Source organism: Polypterus senegalus, chromosome 2 (genome assembly GCF_016835505.1).
Source record: "Polypterus senegalus isolate Bchr_013 chromosome 2, ASM1683550v1, whole genome shotgun sequence".
NCBI lineage: Eukaryota > Metazoa > Chordata > Cladistia > Polypteriformes > Polypteridae > Polypterus > Polypterus senegalus.
Genome location: NC_053155.1, coordinates 239785583 through 239807390, shown reverse-complemented (window position 1 = coordinate 239807390; position 21808 = coordinate 239785583). Strand labels below are relative to the sequence as shown.

Sequence of the window (21808 nt, the reverse complement as noted above, 5' to 3'; positions counted from 1 at the left end):
CATCTGTACTCACAATCCAACTTGCTACTACACTGCGGTTTGAGTCGCACACCATCTGAAATGTGTTACTGTCTGTTGTGAATTGGATCCTTTCTATGTCTGAGGAAGTAAATGCCAATATGAAAATAAGTTACAGGCAGTAAAAAAATAAATAAAACCCTGCAAGCCTGTTTGTGTAAGTGATTCTGCAGATGTCCTATTTCTCTTTTACATTAACATAGTTCATAGAAATGCAATAACTGTAATGATGGTGAGCTGTACATCAAATGGAGTTCATGTACAGATTTATGATATTGATGCCACAATGAAAAAATAGAAGACATTAATAAAACTTGAGTTTTGTTTTCTAATGCCTTCTTTTTTTGAGCTGAATCAAAGTCCTAGTTCAAGTATTTTAATTGTATGACATTCTTCTTTTATATTTGTATCCCCTCATGAATTTAATAATTAGGCCTTGAGGAAGTGTGGTTTGATAGATGAAGTTTGCACACCCGTCCCATATAAAGCACTATTCCATATTTTCATAGATTTTTAGAGGTTGTATTGAAAGACTCTTTAACGGTGCTTTGAAGTGCAGTTCCCCAGTTTTGCTTTTTTGTTTTAAATGTGCTTCTTTGACTTTAGTTTGGTTGGTCATGACAGTTGAATGCTATTTCACATTACACAGTTTTTCCAGTCATGATATACCCAGTGGCTCACTTCAACAAGTCCACGACTCACCCTGACAACATTAATGGTGGACTTGTGTGCACAGGAGCTGACAACTAATGAATTCTTATCTGGGAAGTATAATCTATATAAAGCAATGCCAATGAATGAGGAATTTAGGTATTTTGGGCCTCACAAACAGAAGGAACGTTCGTCTGTCTAATATCTTGTGCTGAAGTACCAAGACAGAATGAAAAAATAGAAGAAGAAAGGGCAGAGATTGCAGGTGAACTCACTGAGCTTGTTAACCCTTCGTATAGTATGTGCTCCATCGGGCAGCATATTATTGGCTGTCTGAATACGGGATGAGCATAACTGTACTGGCAAATCAGACTTGCCCAGCTATTTTCAGTTTCAGTGTAAACTGACATGGTCCGACAATGAGATCAGAAACGGCATTCAGCAAGTCTGACGTGCTCCATAACTAGGAATCATGTAATAAATATCAGAAAGGAGAAATCATTTCAAATTTTGATATTTCATAAAACTTTCAGTTTAGCCTTCTGTCATATGGAATATGTATATTCATTTAAAACAATCAGTCTGTTGCCCAACATCCATTTAAAATGGCAGTGTGCTGCCGTCATAATTCAGATTAAGGAATTTTCAAAAGAAATCTTTTATTATTTAGCATCAGAATCATTTTAGGGAATCAGAGCATTTTGTGTTTTTTGGCTTTATTCTTTTGGTTTTTATATTGGGACCTGGTATTTTGGTATCGTAAGAGAAACAACAGGACAATGATAAAGAGCTGGGGTACCAAACTGGTAACCCCATGTAACTGAATTGCAAAGCAAAGGAAAAAACACAATCATTTCAGTGATATCTTTTCAGAAGCAAGTTAAGGATAGGACTGACAAAGATGACGGAGCTTTTCAGTTCTTCACACAGAAAGTGGCGGGTCCAGGTGGACGGGCACCAGAAATGAATCAGAGATGTTATAGCCAATCATCTGATCTGCAGAGGGAGGAAGAAAAAATGCGTTAGTACACAGCGCCAGCTCCTGGAGCAGTGGAGGAATTGCAGTCACTAAAACTCTTCAGGTATCCCCTAATCACATGCACACGACAGCAGTCATTTTTCTAGTTTACCGTTTTAGCGCTTTTAGAATTAGCTTGACAGATGTCACTTCACCTTGTATATTCTATATCCAGTATTTTACACTTTTATATATGAAATAGCTGCTCCTGTTCTCAAAACAGGTCCTCAAGCAGCAAGTTGCAGCGCCTGAGACGACCGCCAAGTCATACACTCATGTTCGTGTGCCTGCGTCTTATGCTTGAATGTCCTGCCTGTAGAAACAGCTGTGCAGGGGACTTAGCAAACCTCTATGACACATTGCACACACCTTGTTACAAAATATTTGATAAATAATCATCTTTATTTGATGAAGTAAATAAAAAATTAAATATGCTGTAACTTTGTGTCAATCCGTCCATTTTCTAAACCCACAAAGCTCCTTGGGCGCAAGGCAGGACCAATCGCTGCACAGGACGTCAGCCCATCGCAAGTAAAACACACACACATAGGGGGCCAGTTTAGCACCACCAATCCACCTACCCTACATGTCTTTCAAAACAGTGAACCCAACCTCCGGAAACCTGAATATTATGGCATGCATACATTGTCTAACTTAATTAAAATAAGAAAGTGTTTATGAGCAGACAATAAGCAAAACACCAACACACACAAAAAATGTAGTCATTTCAATATCATTAACAGAATTTGTGAACTTTTTCATAATTTCTTGTTTTATGAGAACTAAATGAAACTGTAGCTGCAGTTTCCCAAAATTACCAAAGTGCAGCAGGTGTAACATAAAAAATAGGATTCAGGGTCTGATATCAGACCCACAAAATACGGTGCCTGCAGTCCTAACAGCACTAACAGAATTTCAAAGGATTTCTGGTCTCAGACTTAATTTGACTAAAAGTGTGCTCTTTCCAGTGAATTCTCAAGGATACAATATTAGATTGGACACCTTCCCTTTTATCATCGCAGAACAGTTGAAATATCTAGGGGTAAATATCACAAGTAAACATAAAAGCTTTTTATCAACCAAATTTTGCTGTCTGTATGGAAAAAATGAAGCAAGACTTGCATAGATGGTCAACCCTTCATCTCACTTTACCTGGAAGAATTAACACTGTTAAGATGAATATCCTCCCTAAGCTTCTCTTTTTATTTCAGAATATTCCAGTATACATCAATAAATCATTCTTTAAGAAATTAGATTCAACCATAACCACATTTATTTGGAATTCAAACCATCAAAGTATCAAAAGAGCGACCTTACAAAGGCCAAAGGCAGAAGGTGGCATGGCTCTACCTAACTTTCAGTTTTTCTACTGGGCAGCAAACATACAACATATAAAAACCTGGACATTGACATAAGTAGATGAACATATACAGGCTTGGTCTGCAATAGAAATAAAATCCTGCAGTTCCTCTTTATATTCCTTGCTTTGCGCCCCAATAAATGCAAATTATCGCTAATATCCTAATAACCCAATAGTGCTTCACTCACTCAGAGCATGGGACCAATGTAGAAAGCATTTTAAGATGGAGAATCTTTTATCTGTGGCACCTCTGCATGAGAACCACCTTTTTCAACCCTCACAAACATATGCAGTTTTTAATGTCTGTTAAACATTTGGGATTAAATCACTTAGAGATCTGTACATAGACAATGTCTTTGCATCCTACAAACAATTATATTCTAAATTTAACTTTCCAGCAACACATTTCTTGCACTATCTTCAAATTAGAAACTTTGTTAGAACCTGCCCAATTTTCCTCACCTCCCACCTCCCTCTATGCTGGAAAACATATTGATCAGTTTCAAGGACTTAGACAGCATCTCTGCAATATATAAAACCATTTTACAGTCCGTTCCCTTTCAAAGATCCCAGAGGGCAATGGGAAAAGGATCTCTCCCTCAACATATCAGAAAAGGAGTGGAAGGTAGCAAAGCAGAGAATTCACTCGAGCTCCATATGTGCAAAGCATGCAATTATTCAACTCAAAATTATCTGTCTCGCTTAAAATTGTCCAAAATGTTCCCAGGTCAAGATCCAACCTGCGAACGTTGCAATCAAGTCCCAGCCTCACTGGGTCACATGTTTTGGGCCTGCGCCAAATTAACATCATTCTGGACCAAAATTTTTAAATATCTTTCAGACAGTCTTGGTGTCACAATCCCTCCTAACCCACTGACAGCTGTGTTTGGTGTTCTTCCAGGTGGGTTTAAAGTGGAGAAGACAAACAAACCATAATTTCCTTTACTTCACTATTGGAATGCACACTTATCTTGCTCAACTGGAAGAATCCTAACTCTCTTCTTTTAAGTCAGTGGGTAACTGATGTTATATACTACTTGAAATTGGAAAAAATGAAATTCTCACTTAGAGGATCTGTGCAGAAATTTTTCAAAGCTGGGCAGGATCTAATCAGTAATATTTTAGACTAAGCTTTTAAAGCACTGAGGAAGCAGATTCTCTCCCTACTTCCTTTTTTTCCTTTTTCTTCTCCATTCATCTATATTCACTTATTAATTTATCTATTTACTTATTTTTACTCGGTTTTATTCTGCTGCCCATGCTCTCTTTCTCAGAGGTGGAGTTGATTTGTTTTCAATCCTATTCTTGTAAAATTGATCTATTTGTATTGAATGTTGTGTGATGTCAATAAAATATTTTTAAAAAATTTTAAAAATGTGATTCAACAAAAGCCTGACACGTCAAAATGATTCCACCAACAAAATGTCTTTGTTTTTAAAAGTTTTAGTTAAAATTCAAAGTAAAACAATTCACACAAAAAAAGAAAAAATTAAAATAGCAAAAATCAGAAAAGTTGTTATTTAAGAGAAGTTCTGTTCAAAGCTTAAATCTTGTTACATTTCTAATTGTTACAAAGTCACTTCTAAATATTTCTGAACCATTTCAAAATGGTCAGAAAACTATATGCCTATCCCATTTCTATGTTGAAAATGGGTCTTTTAAGTCCTTGAGTACTGGGACCAGTTCTAATCAACAACTGACTCAATTAACACACTGTATTTAGTTCTAGCAAGGAAGTTCTATCTCTTATGAACTTAGAGGGGGTAAAAGGCTATACCATTGTCTATGGCTATGACTAAGCAAACACTAATATGAATTTAACTTAACTTAAAGCATTACTTTCTAGGTTTGCTCTTACAAAAATAATAAGGTATACTAAATCTTAAGAAAGATTTAGGTTATACTGTAGTTTTAAATTATACATGTAGCAGTACGGTTCATCTGCTCCCCCAGCCACAAGCCTAAATGTCAAACTACGCTCATGGGTCCAAATGTGCTGTGACAGATAGAGGGCGCTATCATTCTCTTGAACCCTCAGACAATACGTCAGACACTTGACTTTTGACTTTTTTATTAATAACAGTGCACAAAGCACCCTCCTCTCTACAATACTCATATAAATACACAATAATTCTCATTAATAAACAATCCACCACTCCCAGACGCGTTGCCACCCTTCCACCCAGCTCAGCTCAACCCTCTGTGTTTCCCACAATCCTTTATTGTCCTCGACCCGGAAGTGTTTCGCTCTCTCTGTCCATGTGACTAGGAACACTTCTAGGTCCTTTTCTTCAACCCGGAAGCACGTCATTCCTCTTGTCCATGTAACTCAGACGTACTTCCGGGGTGTAAGGCAAATAGTCCTTGATCCTCCCTGCAGCCTCCTCTAGCGGCCCCCATGGTATCCAGCAGGGCTGTGAATAAACACTCCTATGTCCATGATGCCCTGCTAGAATTCTGGGCCCTCCATGCTACAGGGAGGGCTCCATCTGGCGGCCTGGGGGTATTGGCCGGGATGAACGGCCAGCCATATATCGCAGTGCCTATTGGTCATTAACACTGCATGCACCAGTGCTTAGTGTTGACAGCCTATGACAAGACTATATTCCTGGTGAACACCAAAAGAATTTCAGAGGTAGGTATGACTTGCATAGACTAAAGCATCCATCCTTCCCTTTTTGACATTGCTTTTCCATTACAGGTATGAAGCCTATCCTAGCAGTATCAGGCACAAGATGACAGCCAACACTGAACTGGGTGCCAATCCACCATAAGGCAATCTTACATACACAAACATCCTCCTCTTTGATGATTTTCCTCTATATCTTAACCAGTATAAAAACAATCTATTGATGCATTTTGTTTTACCCACATAACGAGAATAACATGAAGCAGGGCCTGCATATCTTCAGGAGAATACAAACAGCAAGATAAAAACTCACACAAGAAACATCAGAACGTGCAGACACCACATACTCAGTCACCTGACCTGGAATGGAGCCTTGGTTCAGAAGCATCACTAACTGCTGCGCCGCCTACCCTAAATAATAAAAACTATCTGGCTTTAATTCTGTAACTCAGAGCAAACTGTAAGGAGTATGTAGCAATATAACAGTCAGGTTCTTTTTTTTTAAACCAGACTATATTTTTAAGTGAGAATTGTATTTGTTTAGCCCTGTATTTGATTAATCAAACTTGATAAAATATGGGTAGATGGATACATTCATTGCAAACTAGGAACTGTGGCTGCAGTTTATAAAATTGTAGTATTTATACTGTCAGGCTGCAGCTTGTCCTGTTCACAGAGAGATCACACCCACCCCAGCCCCTGTTTGTCACAATGGCTGGATTTATAACTGCACTCTGCCCCCTGGTGGTGAGAGGCAGGCATGAAGTTCATAAAGGACAAAAAGCTGCTGCCACTCTACTCTTAACATTTCAGGGCTAAACTATATTAAGGACTTTCTTGATTCAAGGATGTTTAAAGCTAGCATAAAAGTAAACATAAAAAAGAGAATGCACAGAAATTAAATTAGTTACATTTATTTAATTTAAATTTAACTCAGACAAATAGGTAAGTGCTCACAACTTTAACACCCACATACATTTTTCATACTTGATACATGATATTGGTATGATTTAAAAATCTTCTTAGCAAAACAGGACAGCTTTACATCTTGCCTTATACTCTTCTTACACAAATTGAAAATGATTTAATTTCCTTGTTCTGGTGGCGGCTTGATCTACAGTTAAATGCACTGGAGTTTAAACAGGTTCACAGCCCACCACATCTGTGTGATTCATGGCAACCTGCCTGGGTATTGACCGCTTAAATTATAAGAAAAAGAATGCATGGGATGTGCTCACCATATAAAGTGGTGCACAAGCAAAGGCTGGATCTTTAATTCACTTCAAATGAAGTCTGCTTGACTTGCATCAATTGGGCGTCTGTTACTCAAACAGAACTTTCATTCAATTGTCAAAAAACCTGTAAATCAAACCCCACTTTCGTGACTCACCCCAGCACATCAAGTTCTGCTGCATTTAAAATCACCCAATACTAGTCGACATTCAAGATCAGATGGTTATTCTTACCTTTGAATCCTGAGAAATCCGATTGCACCTGACTGCATCAATGCAGGTGAGTCTGAACGCATAGATAAGCACATATTCCCAGATTGTATACAGTGCCTAAATAAATACATAGGAAAAGAAAATAAAGGCAATAACTCTACTATAATCCTCTAAATATGTAATGATCCTGGTTCAAACACAATACCTTACACTCCTAAGTCTGCAGTTTATACATTAACCAAATTCACAGTCTGTAAGTATTTGTTAAGATGTTTGACTAATTCCATTTTTCCTATCCATTTTTTCAGACTTTGGTTTGTACAAAGCCAAACCTTATCATGACAGCATTGCATTAGATTAGATTAGATCAGGGGTCCACAACTCCAGTCCTGGAGGTTTTCAGGTTTTCATTCTGACCCTTTTCTTAATTAGTGACCTGTTTTTGCTGCCAATGAACTCCTTTTCCTTTCATTTTAATTGACTTTTTTTTAAGATTTGTTCCTCTGAATTGCTTCATTTCTTTCCTTAAAAGTCACCCAAACAGAAATGAAATGTGAAGTGAGTGAGCCAACAGAAGACCAACTAAGTCAGGGCCTCAAACTCCCACCAATTTCACTCCAACCAGTTGCTTAATTAGGCACCGAGTCTTGTTGTTAATTAAACCTGTTCTTTAATTCCATGGCTTGTTGCTGCTCTTATTGTGCAGTAGCAGACATTTCCAAAATTGCTGATCTTCTCTTTTCTAAGAGTACAGTTAAAATGTTTTGGGGACCTGAGCAGATCAAAATTCCTGAGACTTTCACTTTTCTTTATTTTCAGATATTGTATGATAGACAGAGTTTGCTGCTCATGTTGGGCTTTTTTCTATTTCATTTTTGTTTGGCAGCTAATTTAGGAAAAAAGAAACAATTGAGGGGTCTGAGTCTTCAAGAATGAGTCAATTAAAATTAACGCAAAGGAAGCTAATTAGCAGCAAAAACAGGTCCCTAGTTACGAAAAGAGTTAGAATGAAAACCTGCAGCCACTGCAGCCCTCCAGGACCAGAGTTTGGGACCCCGGGCTTAGATAAACTTTATTAATCCCAAGGGGAACTTGAGATGCATACAGCAGCAGAAACACAAAAATACGGAAACAGACTCAAAGAACAAATAATACAAACGGTCATTAAATAAATAAAGCATATTAGGCATAAATTACAAAATTAACTTAAAGAGTATAAGCATTTAGTCTGAGACATTGCAAGAAAGCATTGATTTGCCTGATAGAAGTTGGCAGATAAAACCCCAGGAGGCACTTCTCAGCACACCGTGGTAGAATGAGCCTGTGGCTATATGTGCTTCCAGGAGAGCAACCTGGTGGGAATGGAGGGTTTTTTTCATGATGGCATTCAATTTTGCCATCATCCTCTTTTCCACAACAGCTTCTAGTGTGTCCAGGGTTAGCCTTGTGATGGAGCAGGCTTCCTTGATATGTTTCTTCAGGCATTTGTGTGTTTGTTTGATCTTAAGTTGTTTCACCAGGAGACCACAGCACAGAACAAAACACTGGCTACTATGGAATGACTGAACATTTCTAGCAGTTAGCTGTAAACATCAAAGGACCTGAACCTCCTGAGGAGTTACAGTCTGCTTTGGCCTTCTTGTATAGCGCCACTGTGTTGTCAAACCAGACCAGTGTTTTGTTTATGTGAATGCAGGTACTTGTACACAAACCATACCTTTAAATGGTGACTTGCCTCAGAGGCTCTTTGGTATGCCAGAAGTCCACCACCAGCTCCTTTGTCTTGCTGATGTGGGGCTGCAGGTTGTTCTACATGCATTACAAGACAAAGTCCTCCACAGTCTTCCTGTACTCTGACTCATTGCCATTATGAATGCAGCATATGATGGAGAAGTCATCTGAACATTTCTGTAGGTGGCAAACACTGTTATTGTACTGGAACTCTGCTGTGTAGAGGGAAAACAGGGTGGGAGACAGTCCAGTTTGCTGAGGTGCTCCAGTGTTACACACCACCATTCTGACCACAAGTTCAAGGTGCCAACCTAGGGCCGTCTTAACAGCATTATAGGCCTCTGTGCAAAGCAGTGCACTGAGGCTCCTACCTACACAACCACTCACCAAGTCACAACATACATATGTTAGCATGGGGCCCCTATGCTTGTTGGGTCAGCGGGCAACTGCCCAGCAGGCCCATGTGTTAAGATGGCTGTGTGCCAACCAACTTGGTGCCATTTCACCGTAGAACTCAATCCCTCACACATCTTCACTTGTCTAGAGAATAAACCATACTGACACGGTGAGAAAGCACAAAATTCACCCAGGCAATGACTGAGTCATGTTCCAGCTGTGAGTATGTTCTTATATAATACGCTACGGTGGCTGTTCATTTGTCTGTCCAGGATTTTAAATCACCAGCAGCTCATAAACCGTTTGACCCATTGACCTGAAGTTTGGAACACATATACTACGTGATGTCTACTATCCGCTTTCGGGGTGGGAATTATTACTCTGTTTTTATTTTATTATAGAATCAACTCTCGGCAGCAGGGCGGCCATGCGCCGCATGTGTATTGGTGTTGTTCTCATCCCTACCACCTTCCCAGTTACTTCCCCTACCTCTTCATATCTTAAATCATTCTTGAGGCAAATTGAAGACTTAAGTGCCAGCTGAAGTAGAAAAAGTTAAGTGCCACACAAACACTGACTTAATCAGTTTTAACGCAAAAAGATGCCGATGAAATAAGAGAAGAAGTGGGCCACTAGAGTGGAGAAAAGAAGAACTGCTCAGAAAGTAGCAAGCGCACCTCTGAGCAAACGAATGGTAAATGTACAGAGAAAGAGTATGAAAACTATGAATAGCGCACTCAGTATTTACGACAGGCTGACGCATAGCGAAAGAGAATTGCTTGAGCAACTGAGAGCAAAGAACAGACCATACAACGAAGACAGGCCGACACTGAGCGAAAGAGAATCGCAAGGGCAAATGAGACTGAGGAAGAGGCTAATCGATGTCGGCAATCAGTGATCAAACGTACCAGAATTGCAAAGGCAAATGAGACAGAACAAAACACCATCCAGCGACGACAAAGAGATGCTGATCGAGTGAGAATAGCTAGAACGCTCTCAGCCAAGTGTATTCACTACACGATACCATGCAGTGTGCTGTTACTGGTCAATATATAATTTGAAAAATGTTTTTATGTGCACTTGTGCAGAAATAATCATTTAACTAAGGCCAGCTTTATTTTGTATAGCAACATCATATAGCAAACTCACCAGAATCTGAAGGTACTGAGATACAACAGTACAATATCCATCCATCAGTCCATTTTCAGAATCCATGTTCAGAATCCATGGAGAAGCAGTGGCTATCCCCGCACCGATACGCAGAGGACCCTGGGTAGGGCTCACAGTCAAACTTAATACAAAGTAAAATGGATGACTTTGGAACTGAAAGTATTCAGAAATAGGGAGAATGTGTAAACTGCACACTAACAGTGACCAGCCAAAGATAAGCACTCTGATCCTGTAACTCGTGGAAGAAGAAGTGTGTGGCGGGCTGGTCATTTATTACTCGCCAACCTGCCACCAGAGCTTGGATCATGTACTTCTGTAGCCATTATATTCTGTTATTGTATGACAATTATGGTTTGACAATTTTTCTAGTAAGGAAGACAAAAGTTTCAGGGTACAGTAGCAGTCATTAATCATTGGTGCCCGAGAGTGGAGACGTGTCGCATGTTGATAAGCACACGCAAATAATAATTCACTGCACTCTGCACATAGGACAACAATTACCCTATAACCCTGTGATCTCCATCATTCAATATTTTATTCAGAATTATATAAAGCAAATCATTTAGCCTACTAGTTAGTTTTAAGTTCTAATAGGCCCATCCAACAGCAGGAATGGTTTCAATTTAAACACAGACACGTCCTAATTTTTAAAGACTTGTCGCTAGACTGTGGGTGGTCATCTTTCTCTTATTGACAGTTCAGTGAAGAGAAACCATACCATCCATTTTCTAATCCGCTGAATCCGAATACAGGGTCACGGGGGTCTGCTGGAGCCAATCCCAGCCAACACAGGCCACAAGGCAGGAACCAATCCTGGGCATGGTGCCAACCTACCGCAGGACACACACAAACACACACTAGGGCCAATTTAGAATCGCCAATCCACCTAACCTGCATGTCTTTGGATTGTGGGAGGAAACCGGAGCGCCCAGAGGAAACCCACACAGACACAGGGAGAACATGCAAACTCCACGCAGGGAGGACCCGGGAAGCAAACCCAGGTCTCCCAACTGCGAGGCAGCAGCGCTACCACTGCGCCACCATGCCACCCGAAACCATACCAAGAGATATGAATGAAAAACTTGAATTATTAGCAGTCAATAAAAAAGGTAATAAAACTTTCATAAATCAGAACAAAGCGAATTAACACACGTTGTGTTCGTCTTCTTTCTCAAACCGTGCAATAATATAATATTCAGACTTTGTTGTTTAGGCTGTTATATATTCAGCCATATAAAATCACACAAAGGAAAAAGATCTTCATTAAGCATGAGTAAAAAATAAAATTCGCAAATTCTTTTAATTACAATAGAAGTGACTAAATGCAATCTATTATACTAGTATTCATTTCTCTCTTTTTTATCCCTTTCCAACCTTCTGTTCTTCAGTAGGTGACAAATACAGAAAATCCCAGTGTGGGGGCATCCATGAAATCTCCACACTACTCTTTGAAAATGTTTTATGTTAATCATGACTCACAAAATATATTCTAATCTTTATTGCAACTAATTTGGCCACTCACAACTCATAATGCCAGCACGATTCACATAAATAATTGGCAATTTCTTGCCATACTAGAGATACCCACTCTAGTCTATTATAAGAACTTTTTTTTTAATTATCAGCCCTACCTGCTATACAAATCAGATCCGCCAAACAACTGATAAGCTGAAACACACCGGTGCTGCATGCAACTTGAGTGTTGCACTGTGGGAAATTAATAATATTTCTTTTTAATACACTGCCTTCATCACATAGAACAAGAATGACCTAACTAAAAGAAAAACAGCACAATAACCTAAAACATTTTACTCAGAATATCAGCTTATCCTATGTAACATCAGTATAGGATTTCTTCAGATCCTCTTGATATTATCCATATTATACATCAATGGAGTACAGCACCACAAGACTAAATGGCAAGGACACCAATTTTTGAATGCAAAGGAAGATGGAGCCCATTATTGTGCATGAGGTAGGAGCCAACACTGAGCAAGGTGCCAGATCATCACAGGGCACACTCACACATACTGCCATGCTCACCCAGATCTGGCTAAAACAAAGTCACCAATTAACCTAATCTGCAAGTTTTAGAGATGTGAGGGGAAAAGCAAAATTCCTGAAGAAATTACTGAAGAAACTGGGATTGTTAATATTGGTGTCATTTTCATGAATGTTGTCCCTTTTTTAATAAAGTATTTTACCGATTTTTAATCAGCATCTGAGTATATGAATAGAATTAAAGAATAAAACAAGTTATTTTGCCAATGGCCACTTCACTTCACTACTTCAGTATTGAAGATTGCACAGTTTTTACCTAATGAACAACCCAGTGTGTTTCAGAAGTCTGTTTATTCTGACTTTTTTTAGATCACTCTTTTCTATCAAATACTGTTTCATAAAATTGTCTTTTTCCTGAATTTCTATAATATACTTTTACAATATGTCCCATTGAAAGTAACACTTCAGATAATGTTACATTTCATCTTGACGCTTGGCATACTCTTATTTGTTAAATACTGCGTGAGCCAAGATTATCTCAGGGGACAAGGAATTAGTTCATTAAACTATACTTTTATCTGAAGCCCAGCAAATTTGTTTGACATTGGTACTGGAAATACAAGGGTACACAGTTTTTGATTGCAAAAAGAAAAGTAATGGATGCCAAAGCAGTTTTAAGTTACGAAGGCCGTCTAAGGATTTCAAGACTATTGTCAGCTATTGATTAGGGTTTCCAATTACCTTGCTGAAATTCCTCTGGCTGAGGTAGAATTCATTCAGATGTTCGGTAAGCACTACTGCGTATTCAACGGCTGCCAACAAGTAAGTGATCTGCCAGCGTCTGGGATTAGCACTGCCGAGAACTCTTATGTCTCTACTGATTAGGCGCCGCCTTAAACAGGCAGAATTGAATTAGTTCTGTTTTATTACAAGTGTCTTACTTTAAGGGGAGCCTCTGCATAATCATTACAAATATCATGAACACTTTAGCACCACCTAAAATCATGACATTATTCATTTCCTCTAGCCTACAAGGAAAGAAAAAATACATAGGGCACATCTGTAAGCAGGGTGGCATGGTGGCACAGCATCACAGTAAGGAGACTGGGGTTTGCATATTCTTCTAATGTCTGTGGGGGTTTCCTCCCACTGCCCAAAGGCATGCAGGTTAAGTGAAATGGTGAAGCTAAGTTGGCACTAGTGTGTGCTTGGTTTGTGTGTTAAACTTGTAATGTACTGTCGCCTTGTCCAGGGTTTGTTTCTGAATCGTGCCCTGTGCTAGCTAGGATTGGCTCCGTGACCGCTCAACCTCGGTCTGCATTACATGACATACCATCTGTAAACATTTTGAGTGGACTTGGGGCGATAGAGGGCACACAACAACAAGTAGGGTGTAAAAAATGCATAATGATCGTATTAAAAACCAACAGTCCAACAAATGTGTTCAATCAAAAAATTTCAAAAAAAGTGTAGGAAGTATAAATCAATCAAAAAATAAAGGCAATATACAAGTAAAATCAAGGATAAAATCAGCCAGAATCATTTGATTTCCTTTTTCTCTCCCATCTCACCCTGCTCACCCAACAAGCATGCTTAGCAGGGTTGAGACATTGGCAAATGCAATACTTAAACTGTCTCTCAAGCACCTTTCATCGATGTCCACTGGGTCACACTGAGCCCAGCTCCTTCACCCAGCCACTTTCGTTGGTACCTGCCGAGTCCACGGAGTATTCCGATCGCTCCTACTCCACAGATAAACAAGAGAAAACCATCTCTGAGCACCATTGCACTCACTACATCGTCTATCTCATCTCCTCACACCTGAACTGGTCCCTGCCGTCCGATGCTGTGTCTCCTATCCTCGAATCTCCTCTAACTTTGTCTTCCTCCTCTTGCTGTCTTACTCAGACCATTAATGCCTTTGTGAATGCAGGTGCACTGTATGATTCGCAGAGGGTTAATGAGAGATGATCAGTATCCTGCATGTGAATACCCAATTGATTCATTCTCCAATTAGGTTCCTCAGCCGTTCATCGCTCATGCATACACCCGCCCTCGTGACGGCTAAGCCACACTATTTATAACAGCCTTATATATATATATATATATAAGTGTGTGACTAAACAATGTGCAGTCTATTCAGTTTGCCTGACCACAATTTGGAGTGCCACAGCAAAGGGTCTGAATACTTATATAAATGAGACATTTCAAATTTTGAGCTTTCATAAATTTGCAGACTTATCTGAAAACATATTTTCACTTGGTTACTGAGTGTAAATTGTTGGATAAAAATAGCAAATTTATCCATTTTAAAATTAAATCTAATACACCTGGTCTGGCACTGTCTGAACATCTATGTGGCCTTTTCTCCATGTACGTCGACTTGTCTTCTCATATCCCACACAGTTAGATTAACATCTGACCCTAAACTGGCTTGGTATGAGTTTGGATGCCCTGTGATGGACTGGCACTTGGGCAGGTTTTGGACCCTGCTGCAGCTTCTTTTGACCCAGATATTAGGTTAAGCAAATTCCATCAATTGTTGCATAAACTGTATTCTGCTGAACAGTCTGCACTCATACATCTTAACCTATTTCTCCTTTATTTACTTAAAAAAAATTTAAATCTCTAATAACTATTAACAACCCTCTGAACCGCTTCCATGTCTCTATTCCGTCTATGACTGTGTATTCTAGACACCAGCATGCATTATGCCAAGTCAATCTAATGATTATTAGGGAGGCATAATAGTTACCTTCATTCTTCAATGGTTACAGTTTCATTTTTTTCTGGGTATTCTGGACAGGATATTTTCCAAAGACTTGGGATGTTTATATTCTGGCATTTTCTAAATATACATTATATTAGAATATTGCAACTTTTTGGTGTTTTATTTAAATGTATCAGACAGTTAGGAACTCTAATTTAGAATCCAAATCAGATTTTTCACTATGTTTTGAAAATGCACACGTTTTATTATTCCATCACCAAGAATAATATTGACATCATAAATGCTAAATATATGTATGGTTAATGAGCCAGCCAGTCATATTAAATACATTTTAATTCTGTGTGTCATTAGTCTGCTAATTTGCCATGGAAAATATATATTATAGTTCGAAATGTGATAAAATGTGATTGATCTACAAGTTAATAAAGGTTGTATACAACTGTGCATAATATATGTGGGTCTAGTGAGAGGCAGCTAATAGTATAGGGGGCTGATGGTTCCCTGATTGCTAAAGAAAAGAGTAAAGAATAAACTGAGGCTAGCTTTCTGACTCTTTATTTGAATCAGAGTAGAGTTACAGTTACATAGTACTCTTTAAACTTTGCAAATTTGTATGAATCTGCTATCAATAATGGAATTGCCTGTATGCATGAAAGATTTAATCACCACAGATCAGCAAAATCCTACTGTATATATGGGCAGCAGGGGAGCCAATGCTGCTGTGCTATGCAGTATGCCAGTCGCAAATGGTTGGCACAATATACAGTTCAAATAATACATATTACACTGCACTGTGAACACAAATACACCATGACACTTTATACATTAGTGTATCATCATGAACTATAACTTAAAATACCTCCAGACTTTTACATTATGAAGATGGATCACACTTTTGTATATTAATATTCATAGTGTTGAAGTGAACATAAAACATTACAAGGGGTTACGATAAGAACAGTTGTGTTGCCTTAATTTAACACTCCAGACATATTGGATAGCAGATATGAGACTGAGATGCTTTAATCTGTACCAGACCTGCACCCAATAGGAGTAAAGACTTTATGATTTGGCTTGTCACTAATTGTCGTTATTACAGTACAATTAAAGAGAAACAACTCCACAGAGAATGGTTAAATTTTTAGAAAAATTTCAAAAGAGTGTTAAAAATATATAACTAATAATGGATTTTTTTTCCAGACTCTAAATCGGATATGAATGCAGTTTTCTAAAAGTAGAATAAGAGAAGGTAAAAGAACACCAGCTAATTAAAAGAAATCAGTCCGAGGCAAAAAGACTGATAAACTGGTTGGAACAAAAACCTGCAGCCACTGTGAGCTACAGTCCAGGAACAATGGTGGGTGGGGGTCTTCACCACCAATAGTGCTTGGTGTTCTACCCTAAAGTTCAATTTTTGCCTCCTCAGACCTGAGCTTCTTTTTTCTTCATGCTCTCAAGAGTCCTTTAAACTGTCATCTGTCTTTTATGGCTTCCGTTTAGTTATTCTACCATAAACGTCTGATTGACGGAGTGCTGCTGAGATGGATGGTCCTTCCAACACGTTCCTCCATCTCAGCAGAGGATGCCTAAAGCTCTGTGAAATTGACCATTGGGTTGTTGGTCACCAACCTGACTAAAGGCTTTCTTGAATGGTTGCTCAGTCGGGCTGGATGGCCAACTTTAGGAAGAGTCCTGGTCATTCCAAACTTCTATTTTACAATTACTGAGGTCTCTGTGCTCCTGGGAAAGCTCAAATTACCCTTAGTAATTGAGAAAGACAGACTTTTTAGAAAGACTTCATTGTTTTGAAGTAATATATCTTTTTTAATGTATCGATTTTTTGGACAAGATGAAGCAAATCACAGTTACATTTAGACTAAAGTAACACCCATACAAATTAATTCATGTGTCTCAATGTGATTTTTCCATTTGATGTATATAATGAACATTAGTTATGTTAGCAGTAATGGTAACAGACTAAAATATTCAAGAAGTGATAGAATAATGATGCCCGTTCACTTAAAACAAGACAAACACCATTCTCTCAAAGCAAAAGACACAGACGTGAAGGGAAACTAATGGATTCACGTCGCTTTCGACACTTTAGCCCCACTTAAAGAAGAAAAAAGAAAAGCAGACATAATACAGTAACTATGGGAAATTGCTTCTGATATTTGGCAAAGACTGATTGTCTTTTTTTGTGCTGCTCTATATAACGGTAGCCAATCCTGCCACCAGATGCAGAGTTATATTAATGTTTTCAGTTAGAGCGTAATTGTGGGTTGAAATGCTCCATATTGTAAGGTGATGTGTATTTAAGCAAAGGGCTGCAGCTTTGCCTTTTCATTGCAGTTTCAATTTTGTCGTAGCCTGTAGCCCCAGTGGCGTCCATTTAGAGCACACTTTGATCTCCGTGAGAGCAGGTGTTAATGTGAGCCCAATTCAACTGGGATCGTGGAGCGCACAGCTGGAGCCAGTTCACTCACAGCTGTTCCTTTCACCACACTCGTTCTTTCCAATTGAGTTTAACTTCATTCACCGATTTAATACACAGCTGCGAGCTAGCCATGACATCATCACCTGGTCTGAGGTTATTGCTGTTGAGCTTTTCTGTCTCAGATTCCTTGTCAATTTTCTTGTACTTTTTATTACTTCACCCTCTTCTGGTCTGCTCACACTTCTCATGTCATTAGGCGTGCACAGGTTGTGGTGCAGAACTTCACATTCGTCTTTGGGCATGGTTGAACGTTGATATTTCTGATAATATATGCTTATTTTCAAGAAATTCAAGTTTAGTACTTATTTTTATCAGATTAAAAAAAGATCTACTGCTAAAAAACCTAGAACAGCAAAATAGCTGGTGCTACCATCATAACTACGAGCCTTTAGGATTAGAAGTATGCAACAATTAAAACACAGAAGACGTCACGCACGGGGTGACTTACCTCTAAATACAATTTTATGGGTTTGATGAGTGAGAATAGAAAGCATTGCATTTTCCAAGACCAACTGATGACTGCAAATGAATCCACTGTGGATGAATGTACGAATGCAGGTCATGCGATGGACCAACATCCTATCTAGGGTGTTGCCAGGATGATGTCTGGCTTGCCATGACAGCTAAACTTCAGTTATTTGGCTCAATAATTGGACTGATGGACGTTTGTCACTGATTAGTATGATTTTCTTTATGTTGATCCAGTTTTTCACAACAGCTCACATATTTTTGTTGGTGCTTTCTTCACCAATACATCAATAAAGGACACTAGCCAACCCACGGCGTACCATACGCCACATAATCAGGCTGGTTTTTTAATGATTTTTAAGCACAAGGAGAAAATTAACATTTGAAAAATCGGTAATGTAATAAATCAGCAAGAAACAATGCACAGAACAAACCAACACACAATCTTCCGTGCGGCGCTCAGGCGCGGAGGGTGGAACGGGAGGAGAGGAAAAGGACATCCACTCACTCCCTCCGTCATGCTAGTCTGCTGATTTCTCGTCCAGTATACACTGCCTGCTCATGTGCCCACCTCCAACTCATCACTCAAATCGTTGTCGTCTTTGCACAGCCCAGATGCACCTGTAACTCACGTAGACTTTTTATTGCTCTGTGCGGTTTTGGCTGCCTTTCTATATATAATCCACCAAGACACCCGACCACGGTAGCAGCGAGGTGGGAGGGGGGTGTGTACAAAGTGCAGGAGCATTTCAGAAGACGCATGTTTGTCGCAGATGCGAATTGCTGTATGTAGCATGTAAAACAGTTTGCTATGGTGCATGCGGTCGTGCGTTGTAACCGAAAACTCGGTTTTTAAAGACTGCTCACTTCATTGTGTATACGACTGTAGGTGAATGAAAAGATGTAACTCTGGAGAGGGCAACATACAATACAGCATTTTACACGCTGCATACAGTGATTCACATTCGTGACAAATTGTTTTATTTGCTGCATAAAGCGATTTACATCCGTGACAAACATGCCTTCTCTTAGATAGTCCTGTCGCGTCCACCCTCGTTCTCGAAGCATACACACCGCCTGGTCACGTGGTGCCTCTGTGTGAACCGGTCAGGCACAGAGAAGGTCAGCAGCTGAGAGAGCGTCCCGACTGTTGCAGGGCCTGCATTGGTGAAGCAGGTGAGACGGTAATGAAACAGAGGCACAGGGCTTATTGGTTTTTAAAGACTGCTTTCTTCATTGGGTTTTAACCAATGCACGGAACGAACCAACACACAATCGTCCGTGCGGCGCTCAGGCGCAGTGGGTGGAACAGGAGGAGAGGAGAAGGACGTCCACTCCACTCCCTCCGTCATGCTAGTCTGCTGATTTCTCGATCAGTATACACTGCCTGCTCATGTGCCCAGCTCCAACTCGTCACTTGAGTCTTTGTCGTCTTTACACAGTCCAGATGCACCTGTGGCTCACGTAGACTTTTCATTGCTCTGTGCGGTTTTGACTGCCTTTCTATATATAATCCACCAAGACACCTGACCACGGTGGTAGCAAGGTGGGAGGGGGGTGTGTACAGAGTGCAGGAGCATCTAAGAAGACGCATGTTTGTCACGGAAGCGAATTGCTGTATGTAGCGTGTAAAACAGCTTGCTATGGTGCACGCGGTCGTGCGTCGTACCCAAAACTCGTTTTTTTTAAGACTGCTCACTTCATTGTGTTTTAACCTCAGTTGTAAAGGAAAGTTTTAAGGATCCCATGGGATACCCCTCACAAGCCGTTTTACACACTGCATATGGCGAAATGCCTCTATGAACAGTCAACGTGGGTCGGAGCTGTATGAGACCTCTACGACAGACGAATATAAATAACGCTGTTTTTTCTGTGTTGTCTCGTCCGAGTTGGTGGGCGTGGCTCTGGGAGTTGTTGTCTTATCCAATGGTCTTGGAGTTGGTGGGCTTGGCTCCTCCCTGCGTGCGCCATAGGTGTCTCACTTGTCGGAGGCTTAGTGAATCCACACCACTTCCGGCGTGCTTTCCATGGTTGCCTTGCCTTAGTGAATTATATATATAGATAATGAGGAGAATTTCAATTTCAGTGCTGTCTGGTGAGGAACATGTTCTGTGTGTGTTTATTTATGATGGGTAGTTAAAGTGACGCTGGGCAGTTGCTGGCAGCTGACATAGGTCACATGCCTGAGTTTGTCTCATTGCATAGTTTGTGAGAAAGGACAACAAGGGCGTGGAATCTGAAGGAGCAACTTGCTTCTTTGTCTCACTATTTATTGGTCACCACATGAAACCACAAGCACCCCTCAAGAAAAATGTGTTAAAGTGCATAAGAACAACCAATGGTTATAAAACTGAAGGAAGTAAAAAGTTCAATCAAAATGATGATGCTTAGTTAACCAAAGCAGAAGCCTCTCAGACATTTCTCAAAGTAGAACACACCTTTAACTTTCCATGCATTGGTTTGCTTCTGTGATTTTTTTTCCACAGCAATCACATACTGCATGTTTTTGTTTCAGTAAACATTTTAACCTCTTCCAATTAAAAAATACCTGCATATAAATGACAAGCTTACCCACATAGACAGTACTTTGTGTTTTAATAGGGAAACATCATGAAAGCATTGTTTTCAAAGTCCAGTGGTTTTCTGGTTTTGGAAAACAATATTCAGTTTGTGACAAGATTCAACAAAAGAAAATGTGTTAAATTAAAGGACAGGGTAAACAGAACTGGAACAGATGATTTTGATTCCATTTCTCATGCTTGCTTATTTTCTCAGAGTTGGGATCCAGTCATATTGTGTGAAAAACTATTTTAATGGCCGTTCTTGTTCACAACAGTGCTGTATATCAATAAAGGACATAATGAGGAGAGTTTTGCATTGTCGTTTAATAAGGCCCTGCTTATTTTTAAATAACTCAAAAGCAAAACATGACAAAAAGAAGTATTTGTCATCCTCTGGAATGAATGTATACTCTCTCCTAGGCGATTAGTCAGTTGGTTTGAGAAATAATAGTTTGGGATCATTTAGATTTATGGGCACAGTTGCAACAACCACAACAACAACATTTTATTTGTATAGCACGTTTTCAAACAAATGATGTAACTCAAATTGCCTTTACAAGATGAAGCAAGTAAAAAGAAAAACTAAAAATTAGGCAATACTGATTAACAAAGAATAAAGTAAGGTCCAATGGCCAGGGAGGACAGAAAAAAACAAAAAAAACTCCAGAGGGCTAGAGAAAAAAAAACAAAATCTGCAGGGGTTCCAAGGCCACGAGACCACCCAGCACCCACTAGGCATTCTACCTAAAATAAATTATCGTAATCAGTCCTCATGGTTGTCAGGCTTTATGTGGAAAAATTTGATGATGACAGTCATGTGGACCTCTGGCCTTCAATCCAACAATTTAGGGACAGCACGGTGCTTTGATCGGGTGGTGGTGGCTCAGATTGCCACCCCAGAAAACCAGAAAGATAACAGCAGAGAAAGTAGTGGTTAGCACTGACTTTGGAGACATGAAAAAATGATAATTAAATGCATATACAGAATATCAGGGTTACACTAAAATGAAGCTATAAGAAAGCCATACTAAAATAATGAGTTTTTAGCTGTTTTTTACAGTGCTCCGCTGTATTAGCCTGGCAAATTTCTATTGGTAAGCTATTCCAGATTTTAGGTGTATAACAGCAGAAG

The 21808-nt window shown here is 39.5% G+C and overlaps 1 long non-coding RNA gene across 1 annotated transcript; it reads right to left on the bottom strand.

Annotated features, from left to right (window-relative positions):
• Nucleotides 1–1314: 1314 nt before the first annotated feature.
• On the bottom strand, nt 1315–13249 carry LOC120524667. The gene is made up of 3 exons (XR_005632812.1): nt 13161–13249; nt 7143–7238; nt 1315–1665 (listed from the first exon to the last, which is right to left on the bottom strand). It is a non-coding gene; the product is annotated as an uncharacterized LOC120524667 (long non-coding RNA).
• Nucleotides 13250–21808: the final 8559 nt, after the last annotated feature.